The sequence below is a fragment of the Nothobranchius furzeri genome, chromosome 15 (genome assembly GCF_043380555.1).
Source record: "Nothobranchius furzeri strain GRZ-AD chromosome 15, NfurGRZ-RIMD1, whole genome shotgun sequence".
In the NCBI taxonomy this organism is placed as follows: Eukaryota; Metazoa; Chordata; class Actinopteri; order Cyprinodontiformes; family Nothobranchiidae; genus Nothobranchius; species Nothobranchius furzeri.
Window position 1 is genome coordinate 61,337,272 of NC_091755.1, and position 22,058 is coordinate 61,359,329.

The 22,058-nt window shown below is 39.8% G+C and overlaps 1 protein-coding gene and 1 long non-coding RNA gene across 2 annotated transcripts in view; one reads left to right on the forward strand and one right to left on the reverse strand.

Moving 5' to 3' along the window:
• The window catches only part of LOC139063351 (uncharacterized), a 37,078-nt gene extending 16,782 nt beyond the window's left edge, over positions 1-20,296 (forward strand). The window contains exon 2 of the mRNA XM_070545068.1: positions 19,789-20,296. The gene's annotated coding sequence lies outside the window, so the exon portion shown is untranslated. The remainder of the gene's footprint in view (positions 1-19,788) is intronic.
• On the reverse strand, positions 5,649-6,575 carry LOC139063408 (uncharacterized). The gene is made up of 3 exons (XR_011516772.1): positions 6,503-6,575; positions 6,327-6,413; positions 5,649-5,843 (listed from the first exon to the last, which is right to left on the reverse strand). It is a non-coding gene; the product is annotated as an uncharacterized lncRNA (long non-coding RNA).
• Positions 20,297-22,058: the final 1,762 nt, after the last annotated feature.

A 22,058-nucleotide genomic window follows, 5' to 3' on the forward strand; every position in this document is an offset into this window, starting at 1 on the left:
GAGATTAAGGCATAGCAAGTTGGAGCTGCCAGCGCTGTAATGTAATAACAAGAGGAAAGAATATTGGTTCATTCTTTACTGAACTGGCTTCATCAACATGATGCAATAAGCCGATGGGTGAAATCTAGCACAGTCAACATTGTCTATTAATGACAGTAAAATACATTAGATCTAAATAAATAAAACATTCCCTGTTTTCCCAACAATAAAATCTGCAACAGTAATTATGTTTACATTTGCATTCCTAATGCACTGTGGTGAAGCAAGAATACCTTTGCAAATGATTACTCCGATCACACAACCAAATCTGCTTGACATCGGTCTGCGATGAGTTTGCATACACCAAGACATGCAAGGCAAGGCAGCTTTATTTATAGAGCCCATTTCAAACACAGAGGCAATTCAATGTGCTTTGCAAAAATAACTGTGAACTCCTCAGATCAGACCAGACTGTTTTTGTCACTTCTAGTAATTACCTCACTGTGACCACTGTAGGAAGTACGTGGCAACATGTAACTCTCACTATTATTTTAGTGGATCACTGCTCCACTATGCATCTAGGGCTGTTTGTTTTATTACTGTCAACTCCTATCAGTGATACTTTGAGCATTGTGGTGCTGATTACCAGTCTCAAAGGCTGTTATCTGAATGTATCTTCATTAAAATCGTTTTGGCTGTGCTAGAAATTAGCCTTACAGTCTAAAGCATATCTTAATCCATTTCACTGACAGTTTACCTTCACCGTCAACACTTCAAAGAAACAAAAGGAGCCCATGTGTTACTGACGAAGATGGATCTTTTTGAACTTTTTGGCATTGGGGTTCAAATAATCAACATCCCTGCTACAGTGTCAGAGAGAAACTAATTTGATTAATTGATTTTCTCTGCAGCTTTGTGATAAAACTTTTTGTGGCTCAGCTCACTGGTCTTGGAGCTGAAGATCCAAAACACCTGCTTTCACTGTCAACGAAGGCGCCTTACAGCCCCGGACCGTTGGGAGTGTTCCTGTCCTGGCCTGTAGGAAAAACTTTTGACAACCCTCAGCTTGCATCTTACATCAGCTAAACTCCTGCTTTTAAACCAGTGCAGTCTGTGTCCATGTTTTAAGGCATAAACTGAAAATATATGCTGAAGAGTCATCATCATCCCATAGGACATTTTGAAGGTCGAGCCTCCACTGCAGATGAATTATAAACATGAATCCAGCAACTCCGATACAGATGGTTGGCACTCAGGCTGTCGCAGTGTATTTTCATACTGGACACAATGTAGTTGTGAATATTTGCATTAGTGATGCCTGTGAACCCGGGAGCCAAATACCAACATGCAGAATGTAGCTCTCTTACTGCTATTTATGGACATGGAAGGCATGGATGCAACCTTACTTACTTGAACAGTGGCTAGTTAATAAATTTGTGTTTATCTGTTTTGGGGTTATTAGGAGCGAACAATTCGTAAGCTTTAACTTACTTTTGGATTCTTCAATAAATTCTGTAAATATGGGAATATTTACTGATTTATTAATTAATTAAGATATTCTTAGATATACGGGGCACCATTCTCCTTTAACCGGGGAAAAATTGAATCCAAAACTCTTATCAGTCTTTCTTGAAGTTCGTAGAATCCTCGGAGCAGAGACTTCTCTTCGACACAACAAAGCTACTGGAGACGAAAATCTGAATTTTATAACGTTTAATTAACAATTTGTCAAATGAATAAACAGTGGCATAAATGAATAATAACCATGTGATATAATAAAAGGATGTATATTCAAAATAATGTTCAAGGTGTTTTGTGTGTATGTATGTGTGTGTGTGTTTCTAAAATGGAGTCTGTATGCAAGATGGCTGACCCCTTTGTCTGGCTAAAGTGTGGGTGGCAACATGCACTTTAATTTCCAAGGCACTTAGAATCAGTAGTAACTTAACCTTAAATCACTCAAAACATTTCAAAGGATCATGAAACAACACAAAAGATTAATCACAAGTTAATATCTTTTAGTTTCACCACTTGGCCATAGTAGGAAACATTTAAAAATATTCAAACAATGATAAAAGCAGTTTATTCTTTCAAAATGACCCGACGGACGTATTGGGAGCGAAAGAGGAAAACACGAAGCTACTTTTAAGCAATAGACGCGGTTTTATTGCTTATTCTGGACTATAGAGGAAACGGAAGAAGGAAAGAGAGAGAAGGAGATGTTTCTGATCACCAGAACAGTGAAGCGTCCCTCACTGTTTTGATTTGACGGTTCTCCGTGTTTCTCCGCAGTCTGGCGTCGTCCGTCGGTTTGATGGCTTTCTCCGCTGTTTTGGCGTTCTCCGTGAGTTTGACGGAGTTGCGGATTTCCCCAACCCGGTTCTGTGGTCTTCCCTTCAGCAGCTAGGCAGCGAGCGGTTAGACAGACCTGATGGGCTTGCAGCTTAGCCTTCCAGCGGTCCCGTGGCTCAACTTGGGCACTTAGAGCTTCCGCGTGCTCAAGGGAGTCGGAGCGTTCGACAAGCGTGTCCTTACCGCCAGGTATCCTGGGCAAAAGAACGAGGTTTCTTTGTCTCTGCTGAAGATTTATGGTCTTAGTTCGCGGGAAAAGCTCCACGGCCTCCCGCACATGCGCAGAACGTGTTTCTGGTATTAGGCGGTGACATCATCCCAATGCTTCCGTGTGCAAAGCATCATGGGAAATGAAGTTTCTTGGCGCTGATGTGATTATTTGCTTTTCAGAGCAATTTAAGCACAGTCATTTTGGAGAAAATCACTGCATAGTAATTTCCTCATGAGGTCAGACCCTCAACATCTGCATGATCTTTTTGGATTTATGTTGTACAGAGAATCTAATCCTATTTCTGTAGCAAATAAATACTGATACAGAGCTTGTTTTAAATGTAAAGTAGAAATCACCATGCACTGGTTATTCTCTACTACCTCCATGCTGGATGACACTTCTGATATTTCTTGTGCTCAGGAATAAAAATACCAAATTTGGGTTTAGAATCTTCCATCTTGTGTGTATCTCTGACACAAATGGCTGAAAAAAAGCTTTCTCTGTATGGTGACCAGGCTCAGCCTTAAAGGTAGGCTAAGACGCTCCATCCAGAGGTTGCTCAGAGTAATTAGGCTTGTTTCCAATGGGAGGACTTCAGGGTAATTTCTGGGAGGGAGAAATTGACCAGGAGATATGATGGCGACTGGTTGGTGCTAAAAAAAATAAAATATATTAATAGAAATGATCACAAAACTAAAATATTAGGTGAACAGAAATGACAAGTTACAGTGAAGCCACTTTCAGGCAATTGCATTGGTATCGATTCCTGGTATCGGTTGACTTTTACCAATACTGATATTGGTGCATCCCTACTAATCAGTGATGTCACTGATTAGTGCCAAAGAGCATTCACAGACTTTAACTCATTCACTGCCAGCCGTTTCCTGATCAGAAAAGCCCTTTGCTGCCAGCGTTTTTACAATTTTTTTAAAGAATCACAGAACGTTGCACACTAGGATGTCGACGACAGAACTAGTGAAACAAAGAGTAGACTCATCTCTTACATCAGGAAGTATTTACGTGTTTTGAGCGTTATCAGTTCTTTCATAATCTGCTGTCGAATTGTGATTGGCTAAAGCTTTTCCGGTTCACTCCTCACTTTTTTTTTACAGCAACGGCCCAAAACTATCTCCTAACACATGGATTTTCTGTTTCCTGATCACGTGACGTGTGACATATGCGGATGAAGATCGGTTTTAGAGCTGGGATGTTTGTTCTCACGGTGCGGGGGCTCATTCCGATGGCCACACAGTAAAAAAATGCAAAAGACAACTTTAGTCGTCATTGGTAGTGGATGAGTTAATAACATTAAAAGTTTCATTCAGTCAAAATACGCATAATTTAATCCATTTGGATGACCAGTAGAGCTGCTGTCTCATTTGAAGCTCTGTTATTTGCATCATTGGGAGGGGAAATCTGCCGCGTTTTTATGTGTTGGGAGTTTAATAACATGATGCCGGTTGTTTTGGACGATGTCTGTGGATGTTGTTTACTGAGTTACAACCAATCAGTGGAAGTTAAGCAAAGGATCTGCTCAGAGACTCTACTGGGCCTTTCCGAGTACATGTTTGGGTACTCTAAAACTGCCTGATGAAAAGGAGACACATGCCTGCTGGGAAGCCTCTGTAAAACTACCCTGAAGATTCGATAGTGGAAACATTTTTATTATGAAATTATTGAAATAACTATTATTATTATTGTCTGTCAAAAAGCAATAATAAACAGCCTTTAAAGGAGACATAACATGCTTTTAAGTTATTCCTTTTTACATCTAAATCCTTCCGTTGGGGGTCTAAAAACAGTGGAACTGCAGTTCTTTGGTCTGATTTCCTCATTATTGTTGCTCTACAGACCCTCATCTACCCCTGTTCTGAGGAGAGTCTTGAGAACGAGTCGTTTTTGGGTACTGTCTCTTTAAACTGGAGGAGGAGCTGTAAACTCCGCCCCCCTCCATAGTGCAGACCTGTACTCTCCTCCCCCAGCCGGACTTTGTAGTTCTATAGAGAAATCATTATTTAGCATAGCAGATTTAGCATAGCATATTAGCATTTTTAAAACATGTGGGGAGCGTAGTTCATCAAGCTGTTTCAAGGCTGCTAACTCTCTCATGCATTTGTCTGTAGTCACTCACACACACCCGTCACGGCCGACGGAGGGACAAGTGAGCAGGCATGTGCGCGCGCGCACACACACACACACACACACACATCCGTCACGGCCGACGAGACAAGCGAGCAGGCTCGCGCATGCGCACACACACAAATGCTGCTTGCTTATTTTCTATAAAAAATGTTTTAAAAAATGATACAGCTCATTAAAACACCATTAAAATATATTTTATTAAGATCTCTATCTATATATATACATACATATAATTATAAATAATTTTATAAGTAGTCTTATTTAATATTGGGTGTCTTAATGGCTGAAAATGGATAAAAAGCAGTCACATTTTAATTTAAAGATTTGAGATTCTAGTCAAAAATAAAGAACATTCCTCCAAATGTTCTTTAATGTGACCATTATAATTCTAATGCTTAGAACTTTGTTTTTATTGTCTGCAATGCGTAGCCTATATCTTTATTAAATGTGTTTAGCTGTAAAGTGGTAATTCTCTCTAATGTGTACAGAGAGGTGGACATCAGTGCTGCAGTGAAATTCCCAAGATCAGTCTGCTTTGCTAACAAATATAGTTAAATCTTACCTGCATTCTAAATAAATACCGTTAGGTGGAAACATCAGTAGGCATTGAGTTATTGATACAATCCCTAACAGCCAGAATGGAAGAAGTGCATGCTGGGTCATCCTGGATCTGAGCCTGTTCTGTGTATTTACCTACAGGATGCAATAAATGTCTACAAGGCTGAGTTTGGACCATTACATCTAAAAGAAAACATACAATCAGTGATTTTTTTATTGTTTACATTAAAATAAAAAATTTTCTAAGTATTAACCTCACAGCAAATAAGTAGAACTATATAATAAACAGGTTTTAGTAGTTAAACAGGCATTGTGCACACAGGTGCTTTGTGTCCCGGTGCTGTGGTATCTAGGTCTCAGAGTTCCTGTCCTCCTGCCGTCTTCTGTTGTCCTCAGGATACGGATTGATGTTTCCTGATGATGAGGGAGGGGAAGTATGTGGGCTTCAAACTGGTCCTGGATAACAGTGGGAGACCTCCGTTGTCTGAATACTGAGACCAGAGAGTTGGTGAGATGCAGATCTTCTCTACCTCATCTAGAAACGGAGTTGGTTCAGGGAAAACTTTTCCAAAGACCAGTTCCATGATGTCATCGCCATATTCTGCAATGATAGACGATAACTTTAATGACATATTTTGTTTACAAGCAGCTTTAGGAAAGTTGTTTCTTTAGCTTTCATGTTTATAGTCACGTTTGTGTTGCTGCAGTGACTTCATATTCTTACAAATGTAATAAAATAGTGACACTACAATTATACAAATGATTCCTTATGAAAGGAAGCTCATTAGAGAGCAGTGCAGACAGACTTACTACATGCTGCAGCTGTTTTTGTAGGCCAGCTGCTGCTGAATTTGGGGAAAGTTATTCTGCACACATCCAGATCAGATGGTCGATTACAGAAAATAATGTAATTCAATAATTTCTAAACAGACTAAACAAGTAAAACATCAAATAAATCACTCTGCTGTCATCAGACGGAGGGATTCAGGGGGTGAGGTGTTCTTAATGATGAGGGTGGCTGGGAGGGATTCAGGGGGTGAGGTGTTCTTAATGATGAGGGTGGCTGAGGTGTGTCATCACTCACTTTGGTCTGGTCCAGACCGTCTCTTTACTGGTGGGTCTCCTTCCTCAGTAGGTGACGTGAGCTCCAACATCTGAGCGTTCTGTGTTCCTTAGAGGAGAAGAAAAGTAACATTAGCAAACTGGCTAAATTATTTTTACTAGCATCTCAAGGACTTGGAGAAGCAGATCTTCACTTACCTAAACATCAGACCAGTTTGTCCCAGCTGAGCTCATCAGGGCGTTAGTCTGACAGCCTGTCAGTGAAACACGGTTCCAGCATTCTGGATGTGGACTCTAAAAAGCAAAGGAACATTTTTACTTTGTTTTAATTATTTTACAGCTGATTTGATCAGCTTTCCGACGCTCACGCTCATACAGACGGTGAGCTTTGCTGCGTCTGACTGATGCAGAGTTCATTTTTATATCTGCAGTGAGACAAAAAACTAACCTCACTTCACTCAGAGATTGTTCTTTAAAACTATTAAATCCACTGTGTTGACGCTCTTTAATGACTTTGTCACGCTGCATTTTAGCTGATATGGGACTTTATTTACTGGATGCTAAGATTACATCACACTCACGTAAAATAACACACAGGCTCTCTGCTGCTACAATCAGTGGATGTACATCTGGTGTAAAAGAAGGCGTTGATCAGAAATCACGTTTTATTCCAAGAAAATCAGCCAAATCCACATTAATCTGGGTGCTAACTTTACTAGCATACTGTGCTAGCGATAGCAAGCCGGATGCTAACGCTTTAGTGCTGCTAATGCCCGTAAACCTAAAGTAAAGTTTGTCGACATTTTAGAGTGATATGAAGCTTACCGCTCTGCTGCTGTGTCCCGGTGCTGTCACATTCAGATGGAAATGACTCCTTTTAGATAGATGAAGCCCTCGGTACTTACTAGCCAGGAGACACGAACGAACCACGCGCGCGCACGCGCGCGCGCGCGCACACACACACACACAAACACACACACACACACTACTTTTTCTTCTGTTTTTTTTAGCAGTAGTGTCATCAGCTCCTGGGTTTAAATACTGCCACACCACCAAAACGAGGAACAGTTTTGAGCTGTGTGTGGCTAAAATAACCAGACATTCAGCATTTTTCCAATAGGACTACAAAAAATCTTAGCGAGATGAAAAAATGGCGGATTGGCTCTGTGTTTAGCCGAGGGCCATTACCATATTTGGTAGTTATCCTGACGAAATAAATTACTGATTTAATAGATAATTTGAAAAACTGAACGGGTGGACAAATATGCCCAAAACTTAATTATTAAATATCTAAATAGCAACTCCAGTGAATACTATAAGCCTTTTTGCTCACTTAGACACTTAAAATGTGAAACACACTGTGTTAACGGATAAAAAAGTGGGTTTTTCATGTTATGTCTCCTTTAAGCTTAACCCACCCATATTCCAGTCAGAATTGACAAAGATCCTTGAGTGAGATGCAACATTTCTTCAAGAAACCAAATAGTCCAGTTGCCTTCATTCGACCCCTTCTGGAGTATCAAAAATTGTCAGCTGAGAATGTTCTTTCATCTGTATAGCATGCTTCCTGATCACCTATCTTTGGAGGAATTTCTGGTGTGACCCATGCCCATCTGCAATTAGAAGCTCAGAGAAAACACACACACACACACACACACACACACACACACACACACAGGTAGGCTCACCCAGACCATAACAAATGGAAGAATATCCTTGCCCACTTCATAAAACACACCATGCCAGCAAATCAACATAATACTGCTGCCACAGTGTGTCTTATGAAAGCATTGTAGTGGCATGGTGACGCATCTGTGGTATCCAGGCCGCCAAGCTTGCTAGTCAGGCACGTGTGGGGGGGGGGGGGGGCTTGAGACCCTGCCCCTTTTGTCCGAAGTGCCCAAAGTGCCCTTTTTCCGGTCGTTCGTCAGATTTTACCATACAACACAGTTATACTGTTATACAAATCGGGCACTAGGACCATGCGGAGGCAGCCACCTCAAGCTGAAGGCAATTTTCTTTTAGACCGGCCTACAAGCTCACTGATTGGCTCTGCTGCATTATACTAACGTGTGATTCGTTGTCCTTGCTGTCGCTCTACCTTGTAGCCATGGAGACAACAGACCGGTGTTTTCCCTGCGGACAGGAGTCTGCGTTCATCTAACTGTAAGTTTTTTTCTGCCTGCTTCACGTCAGCTGGATCGATTTTAATATCTGAGCTTTTGTTTACGTGCGTTTGAGTCCGTGGATAGTGTGTGTGGAGCAGAGTCAGGTAGCTGCATGTCTGGGACAGAAAATGAGACATGAGAGAGACTTCTCCTGAAGTGTTGAAGAAACTCACAAAGAATCACGGATGTTTCTCACTCTAGATTCTCTGGGTCATAACTTCTGAATTACTAATCAAATAAAAATAATTCAAACGTTTTCTAAAAGTACATAAAACGAGCTTTCCAACGAGGTATTACATGATGTAATTCATGTTACTCCAAAAATTGGTATTAGAAGGAAACCAGCTTTGCAGCGTCACTGAAAGAAACGGATGTCATGGTCTGTGGTGATTTGCCTGCCTGTAACCTGGTTTTTCTACTCTGAGCTTGTTTCCACAGGTGGGCGTGTCTGAGAGCTCCCAGCTGAAGCTGATCTCATCATCAAGGCCAGGGGATTTAAGGAGCAGTGTGACACTTCACCAAGCCGGATGATTTACTCTGTTTGGTTAGCTCTAGCCACCAACCTGATCTTGACATTTTGTATTTTTGCTCGTGATAACCCATTGTCTGAAACCCCTTGATGCCCTCTCCTGCTCTTTCCCAGGTTCCTCTTAAATTCCTCTCCAGAACCAACCCGGATCACAACCTACCTGACACACTGCTCCATCCTCTGACCGCCCACTCTCAGCCGCTCACCTACCACATCCATTTCGTCTCCTACCCCTCTGGACAAACCAACCATCCTTCTTGGATCTCCTCAGCTCACCCGGACCCGACAACCCTCCTGGTGCATTTAGTGCTGCCAAGAAACAGTAAGACCAGTCTCCAGTTAAGTTTCTGTCTGTTTCCATTACTTATTCACTCTGTCTCCCTCTTTAGAAACCTCCACCTGGAGTCCTGCTGCCAGTCCTGCATCTCGTCAAGTCCCGAACCTCCCGTTGTTTGTTATTTCCAAAAATAAAACCTTTTACTTACTTTCCTGCTTTCCGGGTGTGATTCTGCATGTCGTGGGTCAAGAAACTGCCTCCCGTCATGACAACGGAGCGAACCACGACGGGAGAGCGAGAATCGAAAGGAGGAGATGATCTGATCATCTTCATCAGCAACTTTTATAAAGTTATGGGAACATCACAAATAAAATCCACCTGGTTGGTCAGGTGTCCCAGAAGGCTGTTTTTGTAGATGGTGACATGAGGAGGGACAGATTAAAGTCACACTGGTTTTTATTTGAACACTCAACTGTTTACTAAATGATTCAGCTTCATTCCAGCATTATTTATACGTACAATAAATATTTATTTAGCTGAAAATATAATTTTATCAGTGCAGAATTTTATTAGTTGACTTTTTGTAATGAAATGTTTAGATTTAACCTTTTTTCTGCTTATTGATCTTCATAATGCTGGTAGAAATGTAGCTACAGCTGTGAAGTAGTCCATGAGTGTTATTTTATGATACCTAGTATTTTACTGTATCCCGTTCTCTGGACCAGAGCGTAGACCTGTGGTCACAGACAGGCTGCAGTCATTAAACTGGTTAACATGAGGTCAGGGGTCACTGAGTGTTTGCAACACAGTTCTGAGTTTAAATACCGGTAGTTCTTTTGACATAGTTTGCTCAAGTCATTTTGAAGTTCCTGTTTAGTAATAAATGTAAAGAAAATTCAAATTTGTTTTTTTTTTCATTTAAGCTGCAGTTTTACAGACTTTAATAAACATAAACACAAATACAAACCAGACACTGAAAGCTGAGGTTGTTCTGAAAAAAGGAGCAGAGTTACAAACATTTTACACTTTTATTACAATTTTAAAGCCATAAAAAATACTTGTTATATTTATGTTCATAAGAGGGTTAAACGTGATAAATGTTCCACCTCCCACAAAGAGATGGTAAATGTGAATGTGAGCATAATTATATACGTTTTAGTACTATGTATTTTTTATTATTGACTATTACTCCAAAGAGTTCAGATGAAGACATTTCATTTCTCCTCTGAGGAGCTTTGTCAGTTCCAACTGGAATATGGGAGAGTCAACCTCATAAGCTGTAGCTGTCTGTTGTTATTTAAAGAGCAGTAACTACTCTGAGTACCCCGCCTCTCCATCTCCTGATGAGTCGTTAGCCTCTTGATGGTGAGTCATCGTGTTGATTAGATGCAGGAAGGTGTGACCTAGACTGAAACTGAATGAGATTCAAAAAAAAGTTCTAATCTTTTAAACAACGCTGTTGGTCCTCTTGGTCCTTGTTCTGGTTTTCTAAAACCCTGTGTTAAAAACCTTGGTGTGTTTTTAGATGGTTCGTTTAATCTTTACAGACAGGTGAGTGCAGTGGTCCAATCAGGTTTTTATCATTTAAGGCAGATAGCAAAGGTGAAGCCATACCTTCCTGCTAATGTCCTCAAACATGTCATCCACCTGTTCGTGTCTTGCCGATTGGACTACTGCAACTCCCTGTATTCTGGCCTGGACCAGTCCTCCCCACACCGACTTCAGCTGGTCCAAAATGCAGCGGCTCGCTTGCTGACTGGAACCAGCAAGTGGGATCACATAACCCCGGTTCTGGCCTCTCTCCATTGGCTTCCTGTCTCTTACAGGATCCGTTTCAAAATTTTACTTTTTGTTTTTAAATCCCTTCATGGCCTGGCCCCAGTTTACATCTCTGAGCTGCTGTCCGCTTACGTCCCTGCCAGAACCATGAGGTCCAGCTCTCAAGCTCTTTTAACAGTTCCAAAAACCCGCCACAAGACTCGCGGCGACAGAGCGTTCTCTGTGGTTGGGCCCAAACTGTGGAACAAGCTACCTCTCAACATCAGGACCACACAGAATCTAGAGCATTTTAAATCCCTTCTTAAGACACAATTTTTTGATTTGGCTTTTAATGCAGGTTGACTTGAGCATCTTAATGGTTTTTAACAGTTTTTATCATAGATTGTGACTGTTGTGTGCTCATCTTATTTTCGGTTTTTATTGTTGATTTGTTGTATCTTGATTTGTTTTACCTTGTACAGCGCTTTGGTGTAGCTTTGCTGCTGTAAATGCGCTCTGTGAGTAAAATTGACCTTGACCTTGACCTTGACCAAAGCTGCATTATTGATACTGGAAAGGTGAAATCTAAGCCCCGCCCCTATTTAAAGTGGGGTTTTCACGTTTTTACATAGCTTCTTTTACTCCTCTCTCAAATCATCTCTCTTCTCTGTCCAGAATGTGGACTTTGTCATCTTCAAAGGTGTGTCCCTTGTCCTTCAGGTGAAGGTGGACTGCAGAGTTTTGACCTGAAGAGGTGGCTCTCCTGTGTTGTGTTATGTTCTTGTGTAATTGTTGTTTAGTTTCTCTAATGTAAACATCTGGACAGTGCTCCTACACTGGACTGCATAAACGACCCCACTGAGCTTCTGTTTGGGTGTTTTGTCTTCTGGATGGACCAGGTTCTGTCTGAGGGTGTTGTTGGGTTTAAAGTTTACCGGGATGTTGTGTTTGGAGAAGATGCTTCTAAGTTTCTCTGCGACTCCTGCCATGCATGGGATGATGGTGTCTTTGTGTAAAGGGTGTTGTTGTTAGGTTGGTAGCAGAGCTCTCATGTTTAGTGTTAAGTTCAGTGAGATCATGGAATGGGATCAAGAATTTTCTGCTGACAGGAAAAAGATCTCAGCTAACATAGCCGTAGATCACACTGGATAAGTCTTTGTGGTTGCATTTATTTTACATTTATTTTACTACCTCTTACTAAAGCTGTCTTTAGTAAGCACAAAATATCTTTGGTTGTACACCCGTGCAATAGCAATAAAGTATCTTGATTTCTGTTAAATGTACTTCCTGAATGAGTGACCTTTTCAGGCTAAAATAACAAAATGACAAATACAGACAGGACGGCTTCTTTCTTCTTTTATAATGCATTGCATCACCACCTGGTATCAGAACAGGACTCAGAATTGGAAGATAATCAAAAATCAGACAACTTGGATTTGGATCAGGGGCAAAAATGTGGTTGTAACATCTCTAGATATAAGTCAGCTTTAAAAACTAAAACTATTATTTATGAACTAACATAAACACTAATGACGCTAATTTATATATTTTTAGTATGTTGTTTGAACCCAAGGGTCTCATTATCTGAATTTTCTAACTTATTGGATTGCTCTATAAGTGCCCCTTTTTTACTTTGAGCACCCGCCCTGTCAAAGGTCTCTGCACGGCCCTGTTGCTAGTCATTTTATTGCAAACCTGGATTTATGAATGAAGATTACGCTTTGGCGCTACAGATGGTGATGACATGATCACATGTAGAATGACCGCTGGCAACTATACATTGAAAATGAATGTAAACAAGTGAGCTGAGATGGCAAACTGGAGTGATGCAGAGCTCCAGGAGCTTCTCTCCGTTACAGCTGGAGCTCAGAGCACATATGGGTACTGTGGGGGACTGGCACCTTTAGGAGCAGCTTGTGAAAAAAATGAAAGGAGCACGGCGTACTCTTTTGTGAAAAGCACACAATTGTGCCACATTACTGCCACAATCTGACCACTTATGATGGCCAAAGGCCCCCTGATGCTGGCTCAGCTTTGCGGCAAATTGGCGGCATTGTTTAATGAAAGACGCTTTCAAGAAGACTCAGAGCTTGCTCAAGTAGGGAGTACTCGGGCAAGGGTAGGAAGTACAGTTGTGGAAGATTCACTGATGGATGGACAGTTTTATTATCCTACTCTGACAGTTTGTGCTTTCATATTTAGCTTTCAATGTGAAATGATCTGGGACTGATTCATCGTGTGTTCTTCACCACCTGGACCTGGACAGCATGGACACAGGTTGTCATTAGTCACCCTATCCAGATTTTTCAGACCTGTTGACAAGGAGGCATCATCATCTCAGTCATCAGTGGGCCCTCTGTAGTTTCACTGCAGACAAGAACTGGGGAAAAGAACTGAATGGTAGTGCCAGGCTCATCAGCAGCCTCCACGCCCAGCAGCCAGGCTCCACCAGCAGACTCCAGGCCCAGCAGCCAGGCTCCACCATCAGCCTCCAGGCCCAGCAGCCAGGCTCCACCAGTAGCCTCCAGGCACAGCAGCCAGGCACCACCAGCAGCCTCCAGGCACAGCAGCCTGCCTACACCAGTAGCCTCCAGGCCCAGCAGCCAGGCTCCACCAGCAACCTCCGGGCCCAGCAGCCAGGCTCCACCAGCAGCCTCCAGGCCCAGCAGCCAGGCTCCACCATCAGCCTCCAGGCCCGGCAGCCAGGCTCCACCAACAGCCTCCAGGCACAGCAGCCAGGTTCCACCATCACCTCAATACCAGCCACCTGATCCGACCATCAGGCTCAGCCTGGGGCTCCAGGCTCCAGATTCACCGGCAACCAGGACTGAGAGAGAGGTAAGCCTAATACAATTGCCCCTCCTAGAAAAACTGAGAAACTCGAGGAAGATATGGAGGAAATTAAAAAAATCATTGAATTTTATGTCAGCCGAGCTGTTTAAGCTAACAGTACAACAGGATCAACTACTGTCATTAATGGATGAGGTCAAGACACTGAAATTCAAGCTTGCAGAAAAGGACAAGAAGATCATGGTATTGGAACAGAGGGTGGATGAACTGGAGCAGTATACCAGAAGGGATGACTTGGTGATAACTGGTTTGGAAACAAGACGTAGGACTTATGCCAGAGTTACTGGAGATAGAAACACAACTGAGGATGCTCCACAGGAAGAACTCCAGTCACTAGAACAACAAGTGTCGAGCTTCTTGCACAGTTGTTGCAAGTCCGTTCCTCTCTCCAGGTGAGTGGGCTTCTGCTCCCGGGGCCCCGACCATTTAATTAGGGTGCACAGAAATCCGCACATCACGCATGTTCCCGGCTTCAAGCCTCCCCATTGCGCGTAACGATACGCATTTGCAGATTCTATGAAGCCCGGAAACATAGCCACTTTACAATCTTTAACAGAATCCCCCTTCGTTAACAGAATTAGGCCCGGAGCACCTGGGATCTTACAAGTCATTTCTTCACTAGATTTTGATCCAGCCATGACGTTTAATCGCATCTCACTTGTGCCTCAGCACCCGGACAGCGCCCCGCCGCAGCTCCATACTAGCTTTTCCAGCCTCATTCTGAAAGCTCCGGTTACAGGATACTGAAAGATCTATCTGCCATGGCTGTTTGAAAGTTTCTCTTTTTTCATTTATTTTATTTTTATTCGTTTTCACATCTTATTCTTTATTCTTACTCTTTATTCCTTTTTATTTTTTTGCCTAGCTTTTATCCTTGGCTATTCTTACGTTGGAAAGCCGCGATTTCTTTATACCTCTCTGAGTTAATCGTCCGTTCTCCCAAATTTCTTTCCTTTTCGAGAAATTGGTGCGGTTTTCACTCCAAGGTTATAAGCGTATCCGGTCAATGGTGCGTAAGCTTTTATAAGCCTAAAAGACATAGTTCTACGTCGGATAGTCCGGTATCTAATATTTGAACCTTCGCTCATCAGCCCCACGTTGCAGGCGCCATGACGCAAACGTGGCATTTGTCGTGCCCCTCGTTGGGAAGCCATGTCGCGTGCCCGTCCCATTTACCGGTTCCTTTAAAACCCAGTTCCGTTAGAACTTATGAGACGGTGCATCCATCAGGGTTCGAGTGGGGGTGTCGGCGAGTTTAATGGTATTAGACCCGGGTTTGGACCACCTAATTAGAATCTTGTCTTTTATTTTAAAGGTGAAATGACTTGCACGAATAGCCAGCCCCAGAGTATTCCACTTCTTTTAAACTCGTTACCTTTTGGTTAAGATACTAGAGAGAAGTCTGGAGGCAAGCCAAGCCTCTCAGCAATTGTTTGGATTACCCGGAATTAATTGCGCCTCTAACAGCTTATGTGGGAGGTTGATAACTATAAAATTGTTTATGCTAGTTGATCAGGCTATCATAAGTTTATCAATTTATTTATTAATCCAACCTTCCAGCTGTTAGAGACTTTTTCAACCTGCAATCAGAGCCAAAATAACCTCTAATATTCAGTTTTTATCGCCCTTAAGACAACTCGTTACTCGCAAGGAGGGGGAAGTTAAAACTTCCCTTATCTTAAGGTTTCTTTATATTATTCTATTAAAAACTGCAAAGTAAGTCCCGATAATTCAGAGACCTGTGATCGACATGCTTACCTCTGTGCAATTTATGGCCAGGGCCCCAAACGTGAAGCTTTAGAGAAAACCTGAAAGAATCAGGATTATGTTTCTTTTTCAAAAAAGGTTTATTACAAAATCAAAATACAAAAATGGGTAAATAAAAAACAACTGCTATCCCCCAAGGAGGAATTAGTTCAAAATGATTAAATAAGAGTTAGTTTACACTAGCTCCTGTCTTCTCAGAATCTCCCCCAAAACTGCTCCCAAGTCTTTTCTTCCAAGAGTCCTCCTGCCCGATCTGAGCTGCATCCTTTTATATCATTCCTGAGACTGCTCTAAACAATGTAAGAGTCACAAGTCATTCTCTCCTGACAGTTTAGGTCAAGGGGTCATTTACCAAATACACTTTTTTAGCTCTACATAAGACATTTGGTATCATTTTCACTACATGCAGTATTCACATGAGGGCACAAAAATTCATGTTGCACCCCTGGAAAGGGAGCACAGGCCATAAATCTTCATGTTGGTAGCAAATTGTAGATCTCCCTTCAGCATTCCTGAGAACTTCTGGGTCCAGATGGACTTTCTTCACTCCATTCCAGTCCTTCTTTTCCCGCCAGAGGTGGAGTTAGGGGCGGGATCATGGGTGTATCCATGGGTGGATCCAGAGAAGCCAGCCTGTCTTTTGACCCTTTGCCTAGTTCTGTCCTCACCAGTAGGTCCTGAACTATTGTCCTCTTGACCCTTGTCTCTGACCACTGTTTCTAAGCCTTGACCGGCTGCTGGGACTTGCAACACAGTAAGAACATTAATATCCAAAGTGATGCAACATCAATCTGTCATACCCTTCCGAGAAAGGCAGACAAATGAAAACCAGTCATTATAGTGCGATTTACCAGTAGGAAGTACAGAAATGAGTTGTTGAGGCAAGCAAAAAAAAAAAAAACTGAAAAGTACAAATATGTACATAAATGAACACCTGACAAAAAAGAATGAAACAATAGCCAAAGAAGCAAGGTTTGCTGAGAAAAAAAAAATCACAGCCACGTGGACAAGAAATGGTGTTGTATGGATTAGAGAGCAAGAAGGTCTAAATGCAAAAATGATCAAAGAGTTAAAAGCTCTGGAAGTGTTGCAGGGTAAAAGATGATTTATTGTGTAGCACTGACTAAATAATGGATAGTGGAAACAGTTTAACTATGTATATGGAAGTACAAATGAATTCATAAAGAATAATGGATTCCCATGAGAAAATATATGAACTTGACAGTAAAATAGACAAAAGTTTATTTGAGTTAAATATAAATAGTAATTATTATGCAGAAGATCAGCTAAATAGTGGGTTAATTAACAATGATTCATTATCAATCATACACATAAACAGTAGAAGTTTAGTTTCCAAGTTGTCAACAGTAAAGGACTATTTAGATGAATTTAAAAGTAAATTCAAAGTCATTGCCATTACTGAGACTTGGCTTTATGATGAAAGGATGACTGAAGTACAAATAGAAGGGTAAGAACTTCATTTTGTAAATAGAATAAATAAAAGGGGTGGTGGCGTTGCCCTGTACATTAACAATGATTTAAATTGTAAATTAGATAAGAAAATTACTATGATGGCAGATAATGTTATGGAAATGGTAACAGTGGAAATTATCAATGACACATCAAAAAATATGATAATCCGTTGTGTATATAGAGCACCCGGTTCTTGCATCAGGTCATTTACAAATAAAATAAATGAGTTTGTGGATCATATTAAAAACAAAACATTGTTTATGTGTGGGGACTTTAACATTAACTTAGAACATCCTGTGGATCTGAGAACATCAAGTGATTTTTTTGATATATAGTTTAGGTTTGGTTCCTTTGATAAACAAACCTACCAGGATCACAACCCAAAGTGCAACAATAATTGATCATATATTCACTAATAGAAAGGAAGACGTTGTTAAAACTGGGATATTGATGACAGATATTAGTGATCATTTACCTATTTTTGTAGTGTCTAGATATCACAATAACAATAAAAATATCATAAAACATAATTTTATTAATTATAAAAGAAATAAATCAGTTAAAGCCCTGGAGGACCTAAATAAAGATCTTAAAATGCAGAACTGGGTGGAAGTCTATGTCAGTGATGTGAACACTGCATATACATCCTTCATGAAAATACTGCTGAAATCATTTAACAGTAGTTGTAAATTAATTAAAATAACAGGTAAAAGGGACAACCAACCATGGATGACTAATGGAATTAAAAATGCATGTGCAAAAAAAAAGTCTGTATACGAGATTCGTAAAGTTACAAACAAAGGAAGCCGAAGATAGATATAAAAAATATAAAAATAAGTTAGTAACAATAATTAGGAAACAGAAGAAAGAGTACTATGGTGAGCTATTGAATAAGAACAAAGACAACATCAAGACTACATGGGGAATAATAAATAATGTGATTAACAGAGATAATACAAATGCAAGACTCCCAAACTACTTTGTAAAGGACAATAAAGACATTTATGAAGTTAAAGAAATTTCTAATGAATTCAATTATTTTTTTTATAAATGTAGGAAGGAGTCTGCTGGAAAGCAAACCAATAATTCACGATACAATGAATACAATACCTAGAAATGTCAATTGTATTCTGCTTGACAAAGTAGATCAACAAGAAATAAGAAACATTGCAAAAAACTGGGGAAGCAAAAGATCAACTGATTGTGATGATCTGGACATGGTGACTGTAAAAGCTATAATTGAATCTGTTATTGAACCATTCACTTACATCTGTAATCTGTCACTATCTACAGGAGTCTTCCCTGATTTAATGAAAATTGCCAAGGTGGTTCCATTATTTAAGAGCGGTGATAAACAGAGTTTCACTAATTACAGGCCAGTGTCACTGCTTCCACAGTTTTCCAAAATATTAGAAAAAGTGTTTGCTTTAAGGTTGGGCAAATTCATTGACAAAAATTCAATTTTAAATCATGAACAGTATGGCTTTAGGACCAAACATTCAACAGCAATGGCAGTTATGGATTTAGTAGATAAAATTTCATCAGCAATTGACAATAAAACTATTTCATTAGTGTTTTTATTCACTTAAAAAAGGCATTTGATGTCATTGATCATTCAAGGTTACTTCTTAAATTACACCGGTATGGAATAAGAGGGGTGGCCCATCAATGGGTTAATAGTTATTTACGCAATAGAAAACAGTTTGTTCAAATAGATAATGCTAAATCTGAATTAAAAGATATTTATTATGGTGTGCCACAAGGGTCAGTCCTTGGACCTAAACTGTTCATATTGTTCATTAATGACCTGGTAAATATATCTAATTTACTTGACACAGTTTTATTTGCGGATGATACTACATTGTTTTATTCAGGATTAAATGCACATGAAGTAACTCAAGTGATAAACAGTGAATTGATTAAAGTTAAAAAATGGTTTGATATAAATAGACTGTCACTGAACCTGAACAAAACAAACTTTATACTGTTTAATAATAGAAGAAGCTGTGATGTATCTTTAATGATAGATGGAATGGAAATTCAAAGAGTAAAAGAAACCAAATTTCTTGGAGTCATGTTCGATGAGAGTCTCACGTGGAAATCACATGTAGGTTTAATAAAGGGGAAAATCGCCAAAGCCATAGGTGTATTATATAGAGTCAAGTTTCTACTAAATTTGTCGGGGTTGTTAACATTGTATCACTCACTGATTGAACCATATTTATTTTATTGTTTTGAAATTTGAGGAGCCACTTGAGAAACTTTTATACAACCATTGTTCATTTTGCAAAAAAGAGCATTGAGAATCATTAATAACAGTAACTATAGAGATCACACTAATCAACTATTTATTAGATACAAAATACTGAAATTTCCTGACTTGGTAGAGTGGAAAATATTGCAAATAATGTACAGAGCGAATACGAGTAATCTACCAACTAATATTCAGACAATGTTTCATAAGAGAGTAAGTGGGTACATGTTAAAAGGAACTGATGTCCTTAAGAAACCTAGATTCAGAACCAAAGTGAGGGAATGTAACATTTCTGTAAATGGTGTAAGATTGTGGAATGCCATTAACAAGGAATTTAAAGAATCAACTACACTAGCTATATTTAAAAAATGTATAAAATCCAATGTATTTAGTAATTATGAAAGGGAGAATTATAATGTCAAAGATTAGACATGAAAATATTAGAAAGTGACTGAGGTTATACTGTGTTTGTTTGGCGGATAATTTTATTTCGTAAAAAGGGGCAGAAATCATAAGATTTTTTCTTCTATCTGCTCCTTTTCATTCAAATGTTTTTTTTCAATATGTTACTGTATGTTGTATTTGTTTGTGTTTATTTTATACATTGTGAATGAAATAAAAGATTAAAAAAAATGACTGAGAAAGATCCCAACAGCAGGAAAAGAAATAACCAGCAAACATCTTGAAATCAGCCAAAACTTAATATTTACACACTCTACAAACAAAACAAATCTAAGGCGCTCCTAACTGTATATGCTTTCCCACATCTAACTGAACATTTTCCAATGGTTATACCACCATCTGACAAAACTACTCTACCCTCTAGAAAAGATGGACAGGGCACCTCTGACAATGCCAACAAATAGGATCTGCAAGCATGTGATGAATATTCTGAAAAACAGAGAAGCTGTCAAGACAGAAAATCATGAGGAGTAATCTGAAAGTTGATCCAATCCCCCAAGCAGCAAGCTCCTCAATAATTCACCTTCATGCTCAAACCCACTAAAACAAAATAAATTCGGAGTATTCAGATCTTCAGTGCATTGTTCAGAAGACAGCAGTCTTAGCACTGTGTAAAACTGCTTTATTCTTTCTCGACAATAAGTCAAACTGTTCAAAACATTCAGATAAAATGTACTTCTCTTTTTACAACCAAATTGCTTCTGTAGATTGGCTTTCAGCAGCAAGTCTTGCTTTTTTCGAACGAGAGAACTTTTATTTGAACTTGCCTGTTGGATCATTAATGGATCAAACATGGGAAAGCTGAAAGGACCATAAATAATTTCAGAAAGACTCATTGTTGCTTCAGCTTTCCAACACTGACTGTGCAAGGTTGGTATTAGGGCTGGTTCTCTGGTGGTTCCAGCGGGGTACCTTTGTGTAGACTCAATAGAACATCTGTGATCTAATATTATCCCCTTCTATCATGCATATTTCATGTGTTTTTACAGCCATTTCTCAAACCCGCTTCGGTGAGTCATTTAGCCCTAGATTTGAATGTCACTACACACCTTAGCAAATCAGACTCCATTTCCTGCTCAAATTACAGCTCATGTTTAATTCACCATCGAAACATACATTCTAATTCTCCCTTAAAGATATTAAACAAGAAGTTGATAAATGATGAGAAGGGCGTTGGTTCTGTGATTCAATCATATTAAAGAACTGAAATTGGAATGCAAATGGCACATTTAGCCAAAATAATACAAGTGAATTAATGTTACTTCTCACCTATGTTTGCCTAGACAATGATTTAAGGAGGATTAAGAGTTCAATTCATTTTACTTTCAATTCAGATTATTTAAATAGCACCAATTCACAAAAAGTAATCTAAATGAATCTTACAAAGTAGACATTTCAGCTGAACCTACTTGCCAGCGCATTGAGTTCAATTCATTATTCCATTAATTTAAAGTTTCCTATGTAAGAACACCCAGAGTCACAGACTTGTTGTGTCAGTGACTTTATAGCTTTACTAAGTAAGCATGTAGCGACAGTGGAGAGGAAAAATCCATTGCAACAGCAAGAAACCTCCAAAGGAATCTGACTCAATATGAGCTGCCTTTTGCTGTGATGGACAAAGGGTTTGAGAAGACAGAGCAGATCCCAAAAAAATAAACAGATGAACTAGTAGTAGTACTTTTTATGCTGAAAAATATATTTATATTAGATAATGTCAATAATACTATGCATTTAATGCATTACATAATTTTTTGCCTGCGTGTCTCAATTTGTGTGTGTGTGTGTGTGTGTGTGTGTGTGTGTGTGTAGTTTGCATGAGATAGTTTGGTTTGAATAGAAATTTTGATGTCAGGAAAAGCGCAAATCTGCCCGGCAACAGGAGTTTGTCCACACAATTACTGTAAATAAATATAAGCTTTTAGTTAGAGTTTTCCTATATTGTAGATGACATTCTGAATCTCTACTTCCACCTACAGGCAAACATAATCTCTGTACCATTCTGGCTGTTGACCCTTTGCGCCAATGTCACCTAATCACGTAGGTCCACCATGCTGGACGACAAAAGCATGTAAACAGTGAGCGACACAAGTACTAAACAAAGGGAAAAGTAGAGCCTGAAATCGTTTTTGCGATCAAAACAAAAACAAAACTCCTCCAGCATTCCTTCAACTCGTTCCTGCCCAGTTCATTCATCAGAAGAAGCAGCGCATCTAGCC